The 19,781-nt window shown below is 37.1% G+C and overlaps 1 protein-coding gene across 7 annotated transcripts in view; it reads left to right on the top strand.

The window, feature by feature from the left end:
• The window catches only part of PDS5B (PDS5 cohesin associated factor B), a 184,282-nt gene that overhangs the window by 430 nt on the left and 164,071 nt on the right, over positions 1 to 19,781 (top strand). The window lies entirely within an intron of this gene.

The raw sequence follows: 19,781 nt of genomic DNA, 5'->3' as shown, positions 1-19,781 counted from the left end.
GCCGGCGGCTGTTTCCCGGGCGGCAGGCGGGCGGCGCGGTGCTCCTGTTGAATCCTCCCGCTGGCGGGTTTTCCCCCTTCCGGGCGAGGGGTGGGGAGCGCGGGTCCGGGCTGAACCCCGAGAGGCGTGCGGGCCTCGGGCGCCTTCGCCCCTTCCCCGCGCACCTCGCTCGCGCCGCCCAGCCTCTGCTCCGGGCGAGGAAACGGGCTGCGAGAGTGACATTTTTACGCTGTTAGTTGCCAATCGCCGGACCTAAAGCGCGCTCACCGCGCTCTCGGAGCTGGTGCTAGGGGAGCCTGAGGACCTGGGGAGCGAGGGCTCAGTACTGGCTGTGGAGACTCCTCCCGGGCGACAACTGGGCTCACTTTCCGTTAGGAAGCCTTGGGGTTGGAGTGACAATGAAAATGGTCTGCAGTTGGATATAGTTAACATTTTTGCGCTGTTATCTTAGTGACACTTGAAAAGTTTTGGTCAGAAGAAAAATCTTGTATGTTGCCGCTGCTGCTGCTGTTTTCTGGTATATATGTTCAGGCTGCGCCAAGCAGAAATACAGTTCTTTGAGGGAGTGAATCTGAACCCTGAAATGCAGCGCCTCGCCTTCAGTCTTGCCATGTTACTGCCTGCCTTCCCGGGGAATGTGTGCACTCCGGGAAGGGTTAGAAAGAGCAGGTTCCTACCCTCTCAATACACGTTTTAAGAATCTTAACTAACCCAATAAAAGAAAACCCTTTATTTTGCTTTGAAGGATGTGCTATGAACGCTGTTTTCCTACTTTTATTATGAAGTGATGGATGGGCAGTGCTGTCCTGAGCGACCCTACCCTTATTGGCTTAGGAAACTTTCGATACAGCGTTTACTTTCGAAGGCTGGTCGTAGGTCTTTATTGCGTTGGGAGTCTTCTACTGTTTTCCTAACAAACTTTAAAAATTCAAGCGTGATTATAAGGTGTGAGCTGGAAATAAATTACAATTACTTAAAACTTGAATGGCAATGCAATCATTGTTCTTAACTAACCCCTGTAGATAAACTTCCAAGCTAGGGCATTTTTATGTTAACTCACGTAATACTTGGGTAAAATAGTTAAAAACACAAAAATGGTTCTAAGCTAAATAAGGGCTGGAAAGGACACTTCTTATATATGCAGTACATCTGTCAGAGATGTTAGGACTTTTAGGGACAGTGAGCATTCCCATGCAGGTCAGTTTGTGGAACAGTTAACCTTGTATCACCTGGTGATAGCAGAAAACCTCATTAAGATTTATACTGGTGAATATGTAGGTGAAAGTTTCAACATGGGACTTCTGTTAGATGTGTTCTCAAAAAGTTAGTAAAAAAACACATCTCAAGTCAGAACGTTATCCCTTTGAAATAAACTTACAAATACACATAGCAAAGGTGCACTTTAGACATTCTTTGATTACTGAAGTAGCTACTTTTTTTGCCTTTTTTTTTAACTGTTTAAAAAATTACCATTTTTGCAGCTGGATTTTACCTTAAGTCTCAGATATTTTAAATGACAAGGCAGTGTTTGGATTGGCATTTTGTTTTGTTTTAAAAGAACTTTTGTGCTCTTTATTTTTTTTCTCCTTTTTTTTTTTTTTTGAGATTGTTTCTCCTTGTATGAGCTTTGTTTTCATAGTAACTTTTGTATTCTTCCTGTTGCTTTTATTCCTGTCCAGTTATGTCTGTCTTTTCCCTCACTTTTTCCAGGAATTGCAGGAGGTAATGTGATGATAGTGATTCTTGTTGTCATGAGATGTCATGAAATGTTAATAAGGTTATTTGACAGGTAGTCCGAGTTGGCTGTTGGATAGAAGTGGCTTTAATTTTTAAATTTATTTAAAAAAATTTTTGCAGCTTTAATAGTCACAAAGAGTTACATTTTGAGGACTTGACTTTATCAATAACTTAGTAAGCCTAACAATAAAGTGATACCCTCTATTAGACAGGACTTGCCCTGATGAGGAATGATACTTTACGAGGAAGAGAATATTTTGGGAAGTTGTGTTTTTTTCTGTTTTTCCCTCTTGAAGAATTAGGATTGTCCTTTGGCTTCCTCATTCCTACTTTTTTTGATCATATTGCCTAGAACTAACAATTCAACTGTGATTTGACTTGGGTGACAAGTACTGTATATAATGTTAGAAAAGAATAAATTTATGTTTCCTTTGTTAGTGTTAGAGAGCTGTAAAGAAACTTAAAGGTGATCATCAACTTAGTTATGATATGCATGAGAAATTAGATTCAGATTGTAATTTATCTAAAATCACAGTCCGATTCATATGGTGGAATTGCGATTCATATGGTGGAATTGGGGTAACCTTAGTTTCTCGTGGAAGTTTAGAGGCTTCTATATGGTCTGTATTGTTTTATTTACGACTTAAGTAATATTTAAAATTCCTGCCAGATAGCATATTATTCTTCATTGCCTTTTCCATTCATACAATCAAGAAATAATATTTCAAGGCTAACCATCTGTTTCAGAGTCTGGTTTTAATTTTTATCCAGGATTCAGTCCACTTAAGTTGTCTCAGGAGATAACCTTTTGCATGTCTCTCTTTTCTGGAGTTACTTGATCTTTCATTGTGCAACGTTACTTGACATGCCATTCATTTATTCTTCTTGAAACTTGTAAGCCAGAGTAATTTTGAGGTTAGTATTGACCTTTATTTTGTTATAAGGTGTATGTGTATGACGGTATATTTTATTTCACCTTTAAACTCCGTTTGCTTACACCAGTCTTTTATCACTTCCAGTTAAAATAGATATTTGGAGAAAATTGTGTTTGGTTTGAGTATTTCTGCTTGGAAATGTTAAGAATTCTCAAAATACTTAGTTTAAAAATAAGTACCATAGTTTCTTGAAAATGTATTTACTTTTTAAGCGTATTTAAGAAGCTGCCAAATGGTTTGCGGTTCTGACTCCTCAGCGTGTAGAGGTGAGCTCTTCCTCACGTTATAATGTTATGAACCTGATTATGACATTTTCCCCAATAAGTGAAAACGGTTTCTAACCATTTCTCACTAGTTAAAAAATATAGTAGGCTTGCTGCTATGAGACTGTAATTGTTTTAGGTGGCAGGGATGATCATGCACTGTGAGAAAATTATGAAGATTAAACTCATGAGGGAAATTCAGTTGTTTAAATCTTAAAGCCATTAATCTGAGATATTTAAGCATATCCATAATAGTTACTGTGTTCTAACGATTAGGCATTAATAATAAGCAGTAATTAGAAGTGCTTAGTTTAGTTGTAAAACTTCTAAGTGGCTAAGAGAAGTGGAGGAAGACTGATTAAAGCAGGAAGCATCTTTAAAGGTCCACAACCTAGAAGTACTCCTCTAACCTGCCTCTCCCTTTGACAGAGAATGCTTTAACCTGATTCAGTTAAAATGAACAGATATTAAGCTCCCGTATACAGAGTGCCAGAGATGATGCAATGCAAAGGACTTGCCAAGTAGAGGTTTAGAGTAGTGCTTGGCCACCCGCACCAAGGTGGTGGGAACTGAGAGAAGCAGACAGTAAAATCCCTGCTCTTAAGTCTTCCTCCGCTTCAGTAACAATTGAGGTTGCTTTTTTCTGTATGTGGGAGAATGAAATTAGCCAACACTAGATATAAAACTGATAGGAAGAGAGAATATTACAACCATAAGCATTACAACCTCTTTTTAAAAGAGGTTGGTTGGGGGCCCAATAGGAAATCTTCCTTTCTTCCTTCCTTCCTTCCATCCATCCATCCATCCATCCATCCATCCATCTCAGAGGTGGTTTTAGAGTGAAGAGATTTTAAGGAAAAGACCCAGATATATATCCAAAATCAATTTCCACAATATATCCTCTACTAGCTGAAATCTCCAAGGCAGTTGTAGTCAGCCTTCTGATGTGGAGCTGGGGGAGGCGCTGTGTGTGATAGTTGGCGGTGAGAGTCGTGGTTAAGGCTGTGGGGCCTAGAGGACTTTAATAACTGTATGCTTCAGGTTAACAGTTACCATGTATGTGGTAAACATTCTGATGGTACAGAAAAGTAAAAATAAAAGCCACTTTTCCTCTTCCCCCAATAGGCAGTCCACTGCTGATAGTTTCTAGAAAGTTTATTTTTCAAAAAACTTATACAAATAGTATTATATTGTACTGTTCATTTTTAAAAAATTGCAATTTACTTTTTGTCTAGTTAATGTCACAGAGCAGTTTCCATATTGTCACATATAGATCAACATACTTAAAAATGATTAAAGTATTTTATTATGCAGATTATCATGATTTTTTCTTCTTTTGAGGGATGTTTAGGTTGTGACAATTTACACTAACCAGTTATGAGTATGCCTATTACATGTTCACCACCATTGGTCTTTATTAAGCCTTATGCTTCTTGCCAGTTTGATATATGAAATTTTTATCTTGTTTTGGATTTGCATTTATTTGATTATGAGTAAGGTAATTGCTTTCCTTTTTTCTTCTTTTTTTTTTTTTTTGGTATGCTTATTGGGCAGAGGTTAGTTGTAGCCATACCTTAGAGGTAGCTTAATTTACTTGACTCCTTCTTCCCCTCCCCCATCTAAAATGAACTGAGAGAGGTACAACTTTTAGAGAGGTGTAATATTTTAGAGCCTGTGGCACCTTGAGGGGTGCTTTGCCATGAGTGGAGAGTCTACAGTGCTAGACTTTGAACAACCAAGGGCCAACATTGAGAGTATTGAAAGCCCTTAACTTGGTGTTAACAAGGTATATAAAGGCAGGAAGGAGATTTGAGAGGGCAAATAAAGTTTGTATAGGGCCAGCTCAGTCTTCTGTCTGATTCTCCTTTTCTCTCTACTCCTCCCTTCCACCCTCAACTGTCATTTGGTTTTTACCTGTGCTGTCATTTCATTTGCTCCTCTTAGCTGGCAGAGGTAGCAACCTTGACCTTGTTATTTCAAGAGTTCCTCCTGAGATGAGGGACACTTAGTTTTAATTATAAGGGCTACTGATTTTGCTTCTGTCCACTCAAAGGGAGCAGTTCTCATTTCTAACATCCTTTAGATCTATTTTCTGATGTTTAGTAGTACCTTTCTGTAGTTGATATTCTCCTAGAGTGTCAGAGGCCTTACATGCTGAACTGTACAGAAATCTGGGGATGTTGTCATGACTACATGGACTTTGTTCCTATTTAATCCCTACATACCACCCTCACCCCCAGCTTCACATTTTTTTAATGAAATTTTTTCTTTGTAGCCTTGGGAAGTGATTGGTTTAAAGGACTCTTGTCTGTCACTCCCTCTGTCCCCACACACAAATGATAACTGTGTGTAGGTGATGTTAATTGACTTGACTGTGATGATCTTTTCACAGTGCATATGTATAGTATCAAAACATCAGGTTTTATACCTTAAATATGTGCAGTTTTTATACATCAGAGATACAAAACTGTTAAAAAAGTTTTTGTTTGCAGTTATCATATATGCTAGTTAACATCAGATAGCTGGCCCTTTGTCTTCATTACCTCTAGTCTTGGCCAATGGTTCTTAAATGGAGGTATATGGGACACCACCTCTCTCCCCAGCACCTCACACTAGGACATTTGGCAAGGTCTGGAGACATTTTGGGTGTCGTAACTGGGGGGAAAGGTGAGAGTGGTGCTCCTGGCATCTAGTGGGTGGAGGTCAGGGATGTTGCTAAATGCTGTACATTGGGTAGGGCAGCCCTCCTCAACAAAAAAATTATCTGGCCCAGTGTATCAATAGTTCAAGGCTGAGAAACCATGGGCTAGGTAGAATTAGTCCTGGAAGCCCTTAGTTAACCCTAGTGCAACTGAATTAGTCCTGCCCACCAACTCTGATAGTAGCAGTCGAGCTATTTCAGGTGTTTCATTTAGTCTTATGCTCAAAATGGCAAGCTTTGAAATACAAGTCTTGAGCACTTCTGTTTTTTTTTTTTTTTTCCTTTGTCTCTGGTAAATTTCTTCTTGCCTGTTGACTTTCCTTCCCCTCTACCTTTATGATGTAGCATAATTGAGGTCAAGGCTTTGTAGTCCTAGTTGGGAGTTTGGAAGGTCTAGCATTTAAGAATTGAACAGCAGTAGGAGCATATGTAGGCATTAATGAGCAAAGCCCTTTCTAAGGAAGGTAAAAGAGCTTGGTGGTCAAGCATATACACTGACCTAGAGTCAAGACTGCTTAGGTTTTCATTCTGTCTCCAGTACTAGCTAGCTAGGTCACCATGGGCAAATTACTAATTTTCTTAAGCCTCAGTTTCTTAATCTGTAAAGTGGGGGATAACAGCAGATATCTCACATTTAAAAACAGTTTAATTTAGCTATAATTCACATAAAATACAATTCACTGAATGAAAGTGTACAATTGTTTTCTAGTACATTCACAGGTTTATGCAGTCATCACAACAATCTGATTTTAGAACATTTTTATCTCCCATGAAAGAAACCCCAAACCCGTTAGTTGTCACTTCCTGTCACCACTGATCTCATTGTTTTTGGGATAAGCCAGACCAAAAGTTTACCCTGGTGCCAAGTTGGTAAGTACTAAACAAGAAACTATTAGAAGTTAGTGCAGGGATACTGTATTTTGGCACAGTCCATTCATATTGCTTTAGAGAAGGCAAAGGTGGACAGTGGTTTGTTAAGTGGTATTTACATGCAATATACTATGCAAGAAATTTGTGCTCAGAAATATAAAGACTTTTTTTCAGTTATGAGATGTATATTCATGTAGGAAGAGAGAGACTAGTAATATAAAATACCAGTTATAATTACAAAATAATCGAAAACAAGGCACAGAATAAAGTATTTTCAGAAAGGTGTAAACAAAATATCTGAAATTGGGAATTTGATTAAAGGAAATTGATTCATTATGTCAGGCTGAGAGTACGGAATCATGAAAAAACTTTTGAGGGAAGGGACCGTTTTGGCGACATCTTAAATGATAACATATGAGACTTTGACTCCTGTGAAGAGCACCTTATTGGTGGTATCATCATCATCATCATCATCATCTTTTTTTCTTTTTCTTTTTCTTTTTCTTTTTCCTTTTCCTTTTCCTTTTCTTTTTCTTTTTTTTTTCTTGCTGCCTCATGCTGCTGCCTTTGGTAACTTCACCCATGGTCTTTTTTGATGTTTCTAATCTGTTGTGTATTTTGGGAATTTATCTAAACGCATTAAATAAGATTTTAGTGAGAGCTTGATGTCTGTAAGAAAAGGATATGAATATGTGGCCTTATGTTCTCTCTGAATTAATTGTATTTTTAGTTTGCTATCTGGTTTAGTTGGGTTTATAGACTAAACAATTTCTAGGCAAATTAGGCTGATGTAAATGTTTTCTTCTTCCGAGGCTTCTGCTATTAACTATATCCCTGACCTCGCTCCTAAATTTCCTGTCTTCTTTTTCTTGTATACTGTATTGGACACAATACTTCCAGTACAACACATTCAAAACTGAGTTGCTTTCATCTATTTCTACCCTTTAACATCTTGTCTTGCTTAATAACACAGATATATATATTTTTTAAGTTGTAAGGGATAACTAGATTTGTTATCAAGTCAGAAACCTGGAGTCTTCATCTTTTCCTTTACTTCTCATATCAAATGAGTTACCAAATCTCATTGATTCTGATAAAGCATTTTCAAAGGTTTTTAAAAAAAAAATAAGTACTGTATGCATATTAGTACTTCAAAAGTGAAACAGCAAAAAGAAAAAAAGATACACAAGCAAAAGTTTCTCATTCATAGCCTTTCCCATCTGCCTAGTTCCCAAATTTCTACAGTAGTTTACTAATGTTATTGATTTCTTACGTATCCTTCTGGGGATTTAAAAAATACAGCCGTTTACCCTCTCTCTCTGTGCCTCCCCCACTCACACTCTGTCTTTCTCTGTCTCTCAAAAATAAATAAATGTTTAAAAAATTTTAAAAAAATACAGCCATTTATAAATACATTTATCCCATCTTTCTTTTTCTCTCCCCCTGACCCTCAAATGTTTTATATCAATGTTGGAAACTAACTGCTTTCCTTTTACTTTCTTCTCTCTCTCTCTTTAAAGTTTATTTTGAGAGTGAGACCAAGCAGTGGAGGGGCAGAGAGAGGGGAAGAGAGGAAATCTTAAGCGGGTTCTGCACTTTCAGCTCGAAGCCCAGTGTGAGGCTCAGACTCACTAACCTTGAGATCATGACCTGAGCCCAAGTCAGACCCTTAGCCAACAGAGCCACCCTGGCTTTTACTTTTTTCAGTGAACAGTATACCTTGGAGATCTTAACCTATTAGTGTATAAAGTGCTGTTTGTCTATGCACTCTGTTTCTCTACTTCTTTCTCTCTACTTCTCAAAAGCTGCAGATTCCTTTTTATTTGTGAACCACAATTTAACTGGTAGTATAAAACACTAATTATCAAAAAATCACTTACAAGAAGGCAGAATAAAGTATTTTCTTGCAAAGCCCATTGGTGGACAGCTAGATTGTTTCTAGTTTTTACTATTATAAAAATTATGGGGCATGTGGGTGGCTCAGTCGGTTAAGCGTCTGACCTCGGCTCAGGTCATGATCCCATAGCTCCTGAGTTCCAGCCCCATGTCATTCTCTGTGCTGACAACTCAGCCTGGAGCCTGCTTCAGATTTTGTGTCTCCCTCTCTCTCTGCCTCCTTCCCTGCTCACGCTCTTTGTCTCCTACAAAAATAAACATTTAAAAAAATATATAAGAATATTGCATTGAGCAACACCGTGGCATTTATCATTTTTTACATATGTAGGTGTGTCTGTAGGATAAATTCCTAGAAGTGGAATTGTTGGGTCAAAGAATAAACAGGTATAATTTTGATATTGTTAAATTGTGTTTCATAGAGGTTTTAACAGTAATGTGTGTATGAGAATACTTGTTTCCCTTGTCAATACAGTGTGTAATCAGATTTTTTAGATTTTTGCCAATATGATAGGTGAAAAATGGTATCCTAGCATTGTTTCAATTGTTTCTCTTAAAAGTGAAGCTGAGCATCTTGTCATATGGTTACGAGCCCTCTATCTTATTTTTTTCCTGTGAACTCTGATTGTTTGCCTGCATTTGCCTTCTGACAGGTCTCGGCTTACACCTTCACTCTCTTCTAGGCTATCTCTTACACTGTTAACAGAGTGATATTTCTAATTATGAATTTAAATGTGTTACTTCTTGCTTTAAACTATTCAGTGACTCTCTACTCCTTCTGTATTCCGAATTGGCATGGTACCTGCCTACCTTGCCAGCATTTCATGTCACTTTGTCTTAGTCTCTCTCAACTTTCAAAACACTGAACTCCTCATAGCTTCCTACTGTGTTAGACTTTTTGTCTCTGTGTCTTTGCCTGCAGTCTTTCTCTTCTTAAAATGGTCATTCCTGCTTGTTCACATGTCCAAATTTCTGCTTTTCATCCTCTACCTAATGGAAAGGTTTTTCTGATACCTGATTCTTCTTTTGGGCAATGTGTTGTGTCCTTTTCTCCTTCTCACAAGACCCTGTGTATATTTTTATAATGGAAACCCTCATGTTACGTGTTGTTGTTACTTGTGTGTTTCTTACCCTTATATGGTTAACCTTTGAGGGCATGTTTATACTTGTTTTGGAACCTAGCATAGTATTTAGCACTGGTAGATAATAAATACTTACTGAATAGTCATAAATATATATACACACGCATTAAATATTAATCTGGACAACTCAAGACCAAATGGCAAAAGGGAAAACTAATACAATGAGCTTATAAGTTCTTTTTTCAAATTTATTTTTGATTTACAAATATATAACATATATCTGTTGTATTTACATATATTTATATCCAGGTGTCAACTAAATACAATAAAATGTACAGATCGCACTTGGACAAAATCAATACCCAATACCCACAAGATGATACTGAGCATTTTTGTCATCCCAGAATGTTTCCTCTTTGCCTTTTTCATTCATTTCCCTCTTCCCCTAAGCACTCTGATTTCTAACAAGGTAGTTCTGTTCTGTCTTCATACGGTGTGCTTTTTTGCATTTAGCTTCTTTTGCTTAACATTTCCAGATTTATCCATGAAGTGGAATATATCAGTTTTTATTGCTGAGTTGAATTTCATTGGGTGAATATACCTCAGCTTATCTTTTCTTTTGTTGGTGGACATTTGAGTTGCTTCCAGTTTTTTACCATTAAGAATAGGACCTATATGAGTCTTTTTGAAAACAGTTGTTTTCATTTCTCTTTAGTAAATCCCTAGGAATGAAATTGTGAGTTTATAGGCAGATGTGTGTTTAACTATGTCAGGAATTCCCACATAGTTTTTCAAAGTGATTTTCTACTTTATACTCCCACCATGAATATATGAGAATTCTAGTTGCTCTACATTCTTGCTAACATTTGGGTAATCAGTCTTAATTTTAGCCATTTATGTGGTATGAAATGGTTTTTCATTGTGGTTTTATTTTGGATTTCCTTGGTGGTTAAAGATGTTGAGGAACTTTTTGTACAGTTATTGACAATTAGTGTATTTTCTTTTGTGAATTTATCTTCAAGTTTCTATATATTTAAAAAATTGGTAATCTTTTTGTTGATGAGTAAAAAGTCAAAAAAATTTTTTAAGTTATTTAAAAAAATTATTTTTAATGTTCTTTATTTATTTTTGAGAGACAGAGACAGCGCAAGCAAGGGAGAGTCAGAGAGAGAGGGAGACACAGAATGTGAAGCAGGCTCCAGGCTCTGAGCTGTCAGCACAGACTATGAAACTTCTAAATGAAAGCACAAGAAATTATTTTCATGACTTTTGGATAGGCAGAGGCTTCTTAAAACTTAAAAAGCATAACCTATTAAAGAAAAAACGTCATCAAAATACACTATTCAGGAAAAGAAAAGACAAACTACAAACTAGGAGAAAATACTCATAATACATTGGCCTAGCAACTTGTATCCCTACTATATTAAAATTTGTTAAGGGTGCCTGGGTGGCTCAGTTGGTTAATCGGCCAACTTCGGCTCAGGTCACGATTTCGTGGTTCATGATTTTTTTTTTTGACTTTTACGTATAGGGCCATGATCCATCTTGAATTAATTATTTTGCACAGTGTGAATTAGGAGTTTAAAATTCATTTTTAAAAATACATTTATCCTATTCCAACACCACTGTTTGAAAAAAACCTTTTCTTTGCTTCAATGATTAGCCTTTGTGTCTTTATTCAGAATCCTTTGAACTTATATGTATAGATCTATCTCTGTACTCAATTCTGTTTCATTAATCTATTTGTTTCTCCTATGCCAGTGTCATAGTGTCACTATTCCCATAACTTGGAATCAGATAGTGTGAATCCTCCCATATTGTTCGGCTAGTCTAGTTCTTTTGTGTTTTAGGGTCTCAACTTCTAGAAAAAGAAAGGCTTTTGGGATTTTGATTGGAATTGTGTTGCTCTGTAGATACACATAGGGGAAACTGATCTGTACCAATTTTGAATGTGGTGGTTAGCCTCTAACATGGTTCCCATTGATCCCTGTCTCCTGGTATTTGCACTGTTTCATAGCCAACTTTCACACTGATTAGGGTTGATCTGTGTGATCCGTAGGATATGGGGAAAGTGATGGAATGTCACTTCTAAAATTGGGTTAGAAAAGATGCAGTGAATTGTTACTAGTCTTTTCCTCGTCACTCACTTTATAAAAAAACCAGATACCATACTGTAGAGAGACCCACTGTCCAGACTGCAAAGGGTCTGAGATTTTACCCTACTTGCAAGCTGGCAAGTTAGCTTACTACAGTTTCATGGATGCTGATAGAAGACATAGGGCCCCTGGGTCAGATTGGAAAGGTTGTCACAGTTAGTGGAGTAGCTAGGGTATTGGAATTTTTGCACCAGTTCCTTGAGTTCCGTTTCACACCTCGTAACATGAAGAAGGCCAGATGACACCTGCCTGTGCAGTGGGTCATGTTTCAAGAGAGGAACTTTGGACACAAGGAACCTGAATATTTTTATTTATTTTTATATTTAAGTGTTTATTTTGAGAGAGAGTGAGCATGAACAAGGAGAGGGGCAGAGAGAGAGAGAGAGAGAGAGAGAGGGATAGAAAATCCCAAGCATGGAGCCTCATGTGGGACTTGATGTAATAAACTGGGAGATCATGACCTGATCCAAAATCATGAGTCAAATGCTTACCCTACTGAGCCACCCAGATATCCCCAACTGGGTATTTTTAGACATGCAGTAAGCATACCTGCTCTTTGCTTTGGAGGAGACGTTGTTTATCTTCTTCTTCTTCATCTTTTTTTTTTTTTACTTTGTCTTCTAAGTCTGTTCACTTTATAGATATCTTTGAAAGATACACTAAAGTGGATTTTTACATATTAATATGTTAACATATCTGTCATATAACATGTTATGTTAATGTGCTTATTTATATGCATGTAATAAAAAGTAACATTTTGGGACTCAGTCCGTTAAGCATCCAATTTTGGCTCAGGTCATGATCTCACTGCTTGTGAGTTGGAGCCCTGCATTGGGCTTTGTGCTGACAGCTCAGAGCCTAGAGCCTGCTTCAGATTCTGTCTCCGTCTCTCTGCCCCTTCCCTGCTGGGCTGTTTCTTTCTCAAATGTAAGTAAATTAAAAAACATTTTTAGGGGAGCCTGGGTGGCTCAGTTGGTTGAGTGTCCGACTTTGGCTCAGGTCATGATCTCACAGTTCTTGCTTTCTAGCCCTGTGCTGGGCTCTGTGCCAACAGCTTAAGAGTCTGGATCCTGCTTCAGATTCTGTGTCTCCCTCTGTGTCTCTGTGCCCCTCCCCTGCTCACATCTCTCAAAAATAAAGCATTAAAACATTTTTTAAAAAGTAACATTTTAATGTTCTCTGTAGAGATTTTGCATGTATTAAAGATCTTTTTTGATGCTATTACAAATGAAATTTTGTAAGTGTTCTCAGTTTTTTCCTGCTAGTATACAAAAATGCAGTAATTACTTTAAATTTAATTTACATTCAATTAGTTCCAGTAGTCTTTGTAGATTCTTCACGATTTTCTTTACAAAAACAATCATATAGTTTGTGAATAAGACAGTTTTATTCCTGCCTTTCCTCATCTTACAAGCTTTTTCTTTGTCTTGCATTATTGCACCATCTCACATCTTCAGTCTGATGTTAAAGAGCAATGGTGAGAATGGATATTCCTGTTTTTTTTTTTTTTGTTAGCTTTTTTTTTTTAAATGTTTTTTATTTATTTTTGAGAGAGAGAAAGTGTGAGCAAGGGAGGGTCAGAGAGAGAGGGAGACACAGAATCTGAGCTAGCTGTCAGTATACTGTCAGTATAGAGCCTGATGTGGGGCTCGAACCCATGAACTGCGAGCCACCCGTGCATAAAAGTTTCAACTGATGTCATTTTCCTTCAGCTTGAAGAATTTCCATTAACATAGTTCAATGCATAGGTCAATTGATAAAGTTTTCCGTTTTAGTTGAATATATGTTTTATTATTTTTAAGAATAATTTTGCTGGATATAGATTCTGGATTGATAGTCTTTTTCTTTAATTACTTTAAAGATGTATACTTACTGGTTTTTTGGTTTCCATTGGGTTCCATTGGGTTTCCATTTTCATTAATTTGATTTCCATTTTTTCTTTTCCTTTTTTTCCCTGATACTATGTTTAGAGTTTGCTGAGCTTATTAGATTTGTAATTTGATATTTTTCACCAAATGTGGGACATTTTAACCATTATTTAAAAATGTATTCCCTGTTCTCCTGCTCCTTTTGAGATTCTTCTTATTCTGCTTAAAATTATACTGTAGGTCTCTGAGTCTTTAAGTTTTATAAACCTTTTCTTCCTCAGTTCTTTACATTGAATAATTTCTACTGATCTGTCTTCAATGTCCTTGGCACTTTTTAAATGTTGTTTCTAATTTGCTTTAAATCACCCCCAACTTTATTCTTTTTTTTCTCTTTCTTCCTTTGTTCCTTCCTTTGTTCCTTCCTTTCTTTCTTGTTTCACTTTTCAGCTTTGTTGAACTATAATTAACAAATAACGTTTTGTAAATTTAAGGTATACAGCATGGTACTTTGATACATGTATATATTGTGAAATGATTATTACGATAAAGTTAGTTAACACATCCATCACCTCACATACTAACATTTTCTGTGTATTGTGAAAACATTTAAGATTTACGCTCAGCAGCTTTTGGTTATATAATATGTATGGTGTCATTAACTATAGTTACCGTACTGTATATTAGATTCTCTCATAACTGAAAGTTTTTACTCTTTAGCAGTGTCTCCCCATTTCTCCCACACCTCAGCCCCTTGCAACCATCAATTTATGCTCTATGAGAGCGTTCTGCTCTTTCAGATTTCACATGTGAGACTATTAAGTATTTGTCTTAGATTCATTTCACTTCACATAGTGCCTTCAAATTTCATCTATGTTGCTTTAGGGGGCAAGATTTCTTTCTTTCTCTTGAGTGAACAAATGTATGTTGTCATACATACATATGTAAAAATACATCTTTATCAATTCATCAACTGATGGACATTTAGGTTTCCATATTTTTGTTACTGTGGACACTGCTGCAGTGAATATGGGGATGCTGATATTTTAAGCCCATTTTTAAATACTATACCCTTCAGTTCTAGTATTTCTCTTGGTTCTTTTTTTTTTTTAACGATTTCCATTTATTTACAGAGATGCCCCATTGTGACCATATTCTTCAGTAAGTTTTTCAACATATTTATAATAGCTCCTTTAGCATCCCTGTTTGCTAGTTCACTCACCTGAGTTATTTCATGGTGTTTTTCTTCTTAACTGCTTTTTTCCACCCTTGACAGTAGGTCATATTTTCCTGCTTACTTTCATGTCTAGAAAGTTGTAATTGTAGAGTGGTAGTTGATGATGTATCATCTCTAAATTCTCTTTATCTTTCTCCGGGGAGTATGTTAAATTGCTGGCTGATCATCTTGAGCTTATGGAGGCTTGGCCTTTTACCTTAGTAAGATCAGTCTGTAGAAAGCCTGAGGTGTTTTCTAATGCCTTGTAACTTGGTCGGATTCAGCCCCCAAGCTCATGTCTCTGCAGTGGGAAGCAGCTGACGTTGCTGCTGAATTCTTTCAACTTTCCAGTTGTTTTCTGCTGGGCTCCTTGGAATCTTTTTTAAGTATAGTTCAAGGGTTTTTTTTCTGAAGAATTTGAAGAAGTTCATAGTAGTTTTTGAGGCTTCTCTGTTATGGCTCACTCCTTTGCTGAATTTCCTCTGGGTTTTCAGCTACTCTGTGGCCATGAACTTCAGTAAAATTGCAGCTTTCTGCTTGAGGTATAGTGGACTTGTGTTATTGCAGATGAAAAGTGCCCTTGGGAAAAGCTGTATAAATTTGAACAGTGTGTCTTTTCTTTCCGTGGTCAAATTTCCAATATCTACCTGCTCTTGGTTGCTTTCTTTTGTCTTTGAATTATTCTTAAAATTCTTTCATGTGAAAATTAGGGGTATCTGAGTGGCTCAGTCAGTTAAGTGTCCAACTCTTGATTTTGGCTCAATCCATGATCTCATGATTCCTGAGTTTGAGCCCCTTGTTGTGTTCCACCCTAATAACATGGAGTCTGCTTGAGATTTTCTCTCTTCTCTTCCTCCCTCCCTCCCCTGCTCGTGCTTTTTTTCTCTCTCTCTCTCAAAATAAATAAACTTAAAAATTCTTTTTATCCAGAATTTATAACTGACATCTATGGAAGAGTTAGTTTTATGAGTAGACAAAAGCTATTCCATCATTATTAGAACTCTTCACAAAGTAACTTTTATTTCAAATTAGCCTTTAAGCATAGTTGCTCTTAACACATACCTTATTTTAGTGTTACACCTTTTTAGAGTAAGATAGAAGTTTGCTATTGCTTCAGTTACATACATTTGGTCTAAATAGGTAATTATTTAGTGTAGAATCAGGAGCTAAAGAATGTGTACAAAAGCTGGTTAAAAGGGACAGCTACATTTCTACTGATGTTCCTTCTTCCCCTTTGTAGCAGGGAATTTGATTTACAGCAGTGGGACATAGAGGATCAGATAATACTGGGGGAAAAAACATCATTTTCCAGTTGTCTTTGACCTTCTCTTAATATTTCTGCTCTGTGGATTGGTCTAGAGATAGCACATACATCTTCTAAGAGATTTACTGTTTTGTGCTTTCAGCACACATCTAAGGTTAACAGCGTAACCTAAAAATATGTTAAGGTGTGTTGATTTTTAGGTTTCTTGAATTTGGACAGCATCTGTTTTGTTATTTGAATGTAAATATAACTATAAGAAGGTAGATCTCTTCTCTTCTCTTCTTCTCTTCTCTTCTCTTCTCTTCTCTTCTCTTCTCTTCTCTTCTCTTCTCTTCCTTCTCTTCTCTTCTCTTCTCTTGAGAGAGAGCACAAGCTGGGGAGAAGCAGCGGGAAAGGGAGAGGGAGAATCAGAATAGGTTGCACGCACCATCAGTGTGTAGCCCAGTGTGGGGCTTGATACCATGAACTATGAGATCATGACCTGAGCTGAAATAAAGAGTCTTCCACTTAACTGACTGAGCCACTCAGGTGCCCCAAAAGGTAGATTTTAAGATTTGAACTTGCTCCTTTAGAAAGTAAATGCATTTGAAACTTAATGTTATTTAGGTAAATCCTAAAGTATTTTTGCTGATAGAAGGAAAGTGAGGTACATGATAACCCCAATGTATGATATTTGACTCTTTGGTTGGATGTAATGTGAGGTAGAGAAGAGAAAGGTGGACACATTTAGCCCTTTCTATAGTAGTCTAATCCTAAATAACACTTTCATCTTTATCAGTGAGAATTTGATTAGAGAAGTAAAATTATTGTAGTGATTGATTTTTACAAATTGTGGGAGCTAGGTATACACTCCTGGGTGTGGTGCTAGGCTTGAAGTCAGTAGGGCTGACATGTGGGAAGGGAAGTTAGACATTAAGATGGGGGAACTAAGGTTAAGCTGAAACATGCAAAGATCATTTGGAATTTATGGAAATAACTAGAACCTATAAGCCCAAATTTCAGCCTTCATTGCTCTCTCACTGCTTCCAAACCTGCAACTTGGATGATGTACATAATCAGTAGGTATGGCACACCACACTGGAGCTGCACACAACCTGCCTCAGTGTTACTTGGAAAAACAAAGAAGGAGATCTAACAGGAGCTAGGGGACCTGTGTTCCTGGTTGCTACCTCAAGCCAATGAATATGGACCCAAAGACCCATGACAATGTGTAAGAACTGCAATACTACCTGACTTCATGTTGAGGTTCTAGATATGCCTTTGCTTCACTTTTATTTCCTAAATTTCATAGCAATGTGTTTTGAGGCCAACCCTAACCTGCAACCATGCAAGGAGTGGAATTTGGGGAAATGTAGTTCCTACCTAGCTAAGATGACAATAAAAAGCCGTCATAGACCTTCTTTGACACCATGGCACCTACCGACCCCTCTTTTAATTATATTTAACTTAACATAGGCAGTTACAAAAATATGCTTTTGATGAACATCATGCATCTTCTGGCCAACTGATAAAATGAACCTAACTATGGATTAAGGAATTTTCTTTCTTATCTTAGAAATTATCTTAGAAAGAAAATTTCTTTATCCATAGTTAGGTTCATTTTTTTCTGCTTAGGTCACATTTTCTACTTAATATTCTGTAACTTAAATATTGATATGAGATTAGCTACTATTATATCGACGGTAGAAAGGAAGATAAAAAATAAGTTGGTGTATATATAAACTGATTTCTTATATTAGAATAAGGAAGAAATAGCAGAATGTTCATTTCTGCAACTAGTCATGTAGTTACAGTTGCTATCTATAATTGTCTTCTCCTGCTGTCATTCCACATTCCCTCTGTTCTTGGCAAGTATCTCAGATGGTTGTGGTTGCTTGCCTTGTAGGGTGACTCAATCCTTTATTCCTTAAGGGTCTGGGTCATTAGCAGTCTTGCCTGGATTATTTCTACTGACTTTAATCCTGTTACATGGAAATACTAAGTGGTGCCCCAGAGGAACTCCTACATATCAGATGTACTTTTTTTTTTTTTTAGCCCCTTTTGTGTAGTAGCAACCTAGCTTTCTCTTGATAGTAAGATTAGTCACCGCAGTCAGTTCTGTTACCTCCTCCTTTGTTGATTCATTGGCATGAAAAGTCCAAAGTGGCTGGGTGGTGGTCTCAACTTCCAATTTACTCGTTGATGCATCCCTTGGTGGAAACTAAGATCCACCAAGGGAATGATATGGGCATAAATGCATATAGGTGGGTAGATGATGTGATGTTGTATATGAGTGAACTGGGAAGCAAAGTACATCAGTTAAGAGTGAGAATGAGTTAATAAAAAACAAGTATATTTTATAAAACAGAATTTATCGGGATATCCTGTACACAAATATTTATTTACACTGAAAGAAGTATAAATATGTCAAGGAAAGTATATGTAGTTTATTTAAATTATCTAATACTTAATGACAGGTGGTTATTAGTAATTTAGTTCTAATTCTAGGTCCAGTATACTTTTTGGATTTTTTACTTAAAGGAGAAAACAAAAATTAAAGCTAGTATTTTGAGCTTCTATAAATTTTCAACAATATGAGATAGTGTGCATACGTGATTTTTCTCTTTTTTATGAAGGAAGATGCTATAGTAGCATTGCATGCCTACTTTGAGGAAGTTATATAATGTAGTAAGTAGGGGGGTGAACTTGGATCCAGACTGCCTGGTTTTAAATCCTAGCTCTTCTGCTTACCATGAATTTTAATTAGTTACTGCTCTGCAACAACCCAAACCCCTGCCCCCCCCCCCCATTGGTGGTTAAAACAAATGTGTATTATTCATGCATCTATGTATTAGATGGTTCTGATTGTCAGGGATAGATTTGGCATTTTCATTTGGGATGCAGAAAATATGGTGACTCTTCTAACCATTTTTATAGGTTAAACAGATTTAGAGAGATGAAGAGACTATGCATGATGTGTATCTGCAATCACTTGGTGGGGTGGTAGTGGGGGTACTGCTCTAGGGTGGTTTCTCACATTTGAGACGGTTTTCTGGCTCTCTTATTGGGGGGAAGGTGTCTGAAGCACATGTCTCTCATTAATGAGTCAAGTCTGGGCTTATTCATATGTGGTGGCGGCAGGATTCTAAGAGAGGTAGTAGAAACTGAGGTCTCTTGAGGACTATACACGGAACTGGCACGTCACTTTTGACATTTTTGGCCAAGTTTAGTAGCCAAGGCAAATCAGGAGGCCTGTCAAAATTCAAGATGTGGGGAAATCTTATCTTCTTATGGGAGGAGCCACAGTGTCACATTGCAGGGGGTAAGGATACTTGAAGGGGTGGAGAATTTGGGCCATTTTATAATGATTCTGCTATATAGCATGATCATGCATAGTCTCTTCATCTCTCTAAATCTGTTTCTTAACCTGTAAAAATGGTTAGAAGAGTCACCATATTTTCTGAGACGATTTTGAAGGTTAGATGACTTATGTTTTCTGAGATGATTTTGAAGAGTAGATAACTTATGTGAATTGCTATGGTAGTATCTTGATAAACCAAGTTTTTTGTTTTGATTTTACTTTCATTTGAAATCTTAAAATACTTGCCTTTGAGAGCCAGTACGGTGTTTAAAAATGTGGGTTCTGGAACGGACTGTGTTGGAGTCCTTGCCCCACCCCTTCCTAGCTCTTCAGCCTTGGGCAAATTACTTAACTTTTTTTGTGCTTCCCTCTCTAGGAAAAGGGATTACTTATTTTGCAGGGTTAATGAGGATCAAATTAATTAATACACATTAAGTGTTTAGAACTGTGAGCACTATA

Source organism: Suricata suricatta, chromosome 4, assembly GCF_006229205.1.
Source record: "Suricata suricatta isolate VVHF042 chromosome 4, meerkat_22Aug2017_6uvM2_HiC, whole genome shotgun sequence".
NCBI lineage: Eukaryota > Metazoa > Chordata > Mammalia > Carnivora > Herpestidae > Suricata > Suricata suricatta.
The sequence above is the reverse complement of the archived record's forward strand: the minus strand, read 5'-3'. Positions and strand labels throughout refer to the sequence as shown.